Consider the following 4,379-nt stretch of genomic DNA (forward strand, 5'->3'; position numbering starts at 1 on the left):
TTGTGATAACCGGTCGAGTGGTTTAATGTAAAGAATGAGTCCAAGACAGAAGCGGTTGATCTACAGGGAGATCAATGAAGTCTTCGACAGGTTCTTGTTGTTAATGTATTTGCTGAGGATTTGACGTTATAAGTAGTGTCAGGAGAATGTATTAATGAATTTAGAAGAACTCTTCCAAAAAGTGCGTACTTATTTCTTTTTTAGATGGGATTTTTTGTTTTTTTTATGTAGATAATTATTATACGTCTGAAGTCGGTTCTCATTAATAAATTTATTGCTACGATGTAATTATTTTAATTATAATTATATAAAGGCCATACTACCATGTTAACGGACAAATCTTGAAGTTTTGTACAAGGTAAATACTTAAAAATATATTTGAGTTATTTTACTATTTATATAAAAAAAAAAAAAAAATTTTATTAAAAAAATCTCTTTTTATTAAAATATAAATAGTTATATTTTTTAATTTAACACTCTGTAATTTTAATTATATACGGGTGGGCCCTCTACCGTCGGTTCAATATACGAACGGAATGTGATACAAAATATTTATGGGATTTTGTGGAGAGTTCATGTGGCACATTTTAAATTATTTTGAAGTAGTAACGGTGTGTAGAACTAGATCTACCAAAAGTTTATTTTGATTATGAACACTCCGGTATTTTATTTATTTTTTGGTTTTGGTTTTTTTTTTTTTTTATTTGTATATTTGGTTTTAAATATGTTTTAAATTGGATTTGAGATATTAATATTTAATCTTGTTATATAAGAAGAATGATTATTATGTACATTACTTTTCAGAATTAATTAATATTCATGATTAAAATATTTAAAAAATAAAATTTACTGAAAATTTTTGCAGAATTTATCACGTATTATAGGTCAAATAATGTCAGAATTATTTAATTTTAATAAAATTTGTTATTAAAAAAAAAAACTCTTATTTTTAATAAATCCAATTCAGTCAATGCTCTTTCAACTTATACTAGGGTCTCTAGAGGGCTGTATCGCCATGCAATTTTCTAGTGCCGTAATCAGGTTTCCAAATCGAAATGTGTTTAGACCTTATTTATCCTATACGTACGTTTATAATTAATACAATTGTTTTATAATATATTTATTTATATGATTATATTCTTTCAGGAAAACGAAGTAGTTCTTTGTTTTATTTACGATACTTTAGATATATAATTTTTTATAAAGACAATACGCAAAATCAACTTTCTTACTTTCCAACGGAAGGTTCTGCTTATAGGTTTTAATAACTGTACCATCACGAATTGCTAGGGAATAGGACAGTGTTTTCAAGGAACGCTTTTATAGGAGTTTTTTGGATTCTTTGGCATTTAGCTCTTGAGGCCAAGAAATAATTTTCCCCACAAAATAAAATTACTAGTAACATCCATTCGTTCCACCAGCAGATATGGCATTATTTTTCTTCATAAAATAAAGAATACTTATTATTAAAATATTGTGGGTAAATTTTAGTAAACTGTTTAAATAATAATGTTCATACACTAATGTCAATTTTGAAAACAGTTACTAACTGTCACTAGAAAATTGCCATGGCGATACCAGCCATCTTGAATGCTATTTTATTTAAAAATCGCTTTTTATTCAAAATTTGAGATAGATAAGTATAGGAAGCCCTAATATAGTTTGAAAGAGCATTTGAATCTGCTTCGATTTATTTAAAAAAATACAGGGTGTTGCATTTGATTCTTTACCTTTAAACTCAGCACAAGAATTAATTCTGAAAAGTAATGTACAGGGTGTTAATAATCAATTTTCTTGTACCATGCATATTTAAATATCTTTAAATATTTCAAAAACCAATGATTTTAAACATATTTAACTCTTATAAAAAATACCTTTTTTGGGCCCAAGAATCCAAAAATGAAATAAAATACCGGGTGTTCCATAAGAAAAAATCGGAAAAAATATAATTTTGGTATGGATCTTAGTTCTGAGACACCCTGTATATTTCAAAATAATTTTAAATTGTGCACATTGACTCCCCACATATACCCATAAAATATTTTGTTTCTACATCTTCCCGTTTTCGTATAATCAACCGAGGCGAATGAGGTGCGCCACCCTGTATAGTATGTATCTAAGTCAATTTTTAAAACTTTTATTATTTATAATCATTTAGTTTTTATTAGAAATTATAAGAAATTAAAAAAGGCTTTTGCATATAGTCATGCTTTATTTAACTAAAACATCATTTGGATGTTTTTGTCTTGAGAAAAATTGCCGAACTGACTATTGGTGTCATTCATTGATTTTTTAACATCAGTGTCTTTCGATGGAGTTTCAGTTAAGGTTTCAACGATTACAACAGCATCCCTACTCCCACTAGCCTAGCTCATAGTACTGGCAAAACCTAATTATTCTTTTCAATGCTCTTCAATTCATCCTTTAATGAGTCTTAATTTCGTTATTATATTAGCCACTTGAAATAAAACATTTGGGCGTCCACCTGTTAAGCTTACTCTAAGCTAACTCTAAAAAACAAGGGAAAATGATCGTAGATGGGTCTTAACACTTTTTTTCTTTTTTTCGTTACTAAGAGAGTTGGGATCTAAAAATTTGCATCACGATATCCCACAAAACGGTCAAGAGATGATGTTGCTTTTAAAACGCCTTTTTACATACCTTTGGCAATCTCCAACATAGTTTGGTTTTGGAATAGAATGTATGCATTTGTAAATATTTTGTTTTTGTATGAGAGGTCCGAGGGGTATCTCACTTGGGTACAAAATGTACATGTACTGCCAAAATATCATTCTACTTCTAAGCGACTGCCAATGACTGCGAAGAAGACTGCCTATGACTGCCATGTAATTATTATAGGGACTGCCGTAAGACTGCCAATGGCTGCCAGCGACTGCCAAGGAAATGTACATGTAATTCCAACAGTGAGACACCCCTCGGAGAGGTCATACCTAGCTGAGCAGAAAACGATCAAATTTGGTTGATAAAAATGTATACGACCAAAAAATAATTCATGCATTTTTATATCAGTTGGAATGAACACTATTTATTCTTATCAGTACACATTTTTTGGCTTATTTTTACAAACAAAACGGTTTTGTCCCGCTAGACTTATCATCCACCTCACTGTGCGCCGTTGGGACGACCGACCGGCATCGGCAGGCAGATACAAAAAATTAATTATACAGGGTTGTTCACCACATACGACACGGAGTATTGTAGCTAAACGACTAGATTTTTACAAATTGTAAGTTTTGGGTTCGTTGAAGGACTATTAGAGCTACAATTTAAAAATATTTTTACAAAGATACAGAGTGTCCCAAATAAATAAAAGTATCAAGAAGTTGTATTTTTAAATGGAACATCTATATATTATTACATTTTAGTTTCTACGATTGAAATAAAGGAATAAATTTGATTAGTGTATTACACTTTTTGTGAAATGTGAATTACAACAATTTTGTGAATTGCAGTATAAATTTTAAGGCTTCATTTCTCCGAGGGTATCAGAGTTTTTAATACTAAATATTTACTGAAGTTTATCTATTGATCAGTTATTGTGTTGCAATAATAAAAACTTTAATACCTTATACAGAGTGTCTAAAAAATTATTTTAAATAATTACTAGCTTTAAAAGGCAATAACGTGTTTAATTTAAATGGAACACCCTATATATTTTATGAGAATCAGATGCACAATTTAATTGTCTATCAAATTGTATTATACCATTTTTTCCTATCTCTTCAAGTTTCCGTAGAAAATGCATTTTCTTGTAATATAGAACTCATTTATCAATATACCCATGGAATACTGACATTTTAGATTATTTTTAAAGATGTACCAAATTTTTAAAGAATACAGATACTAATATTGTCGATATAGTTCGGTTATTTTATTAAAAAATAAAAAAAAACTGTTTAAATATTTGTTAAAGAGGACCAATTATATGATTCCAGTATTCAAACTACAGTAAGTGACTGTTTGCGTTGATTAATAATAATTGCTCCAAATACTAAAAAACTGATTAATGTATGTGTATTAGACAGTGTGGTAAAAAAACTAACACCTTAAAAATGATATTTCATTTTTTTGACAAATGCTTATTTATAACAGAGACGTTCATTTTCATAACTTATTATTATATCGATTTCTGATTCAAATCCACATTTATTTAGAAATAATTTATTAACGAACACAATTAAGTATGTAATTAATTAGTATTTGGGCGGAAATACTGGTGGTATATTTAATTAATGGTATGCTCTTTTATAAAGATTTAAATAGTTTTCTTTTTGCGTACAAATGGGATAGTAATATTATCGTTTTACTAAAAACGATAATATTAATAGCATGTACATTTTGTACATTTGTTGTTTTAA

This window comes from Sitophilus oryzae, unplaced genomic scaffold (assembly GCF_002938485.1).
Source record: "Sitophilus oryzae breed Bouriz unplaced genomic scaffold, Soryzae_2.0 scaffold_947_pilon_pilon, whole genome shotgun sequence".
Lineage (NCBI taxonomy): Eukaryota > Metazoa > Arthropoda > Insecta > Coleoptera > Curculionidae > Sitophilus > Sitophilus oryzae.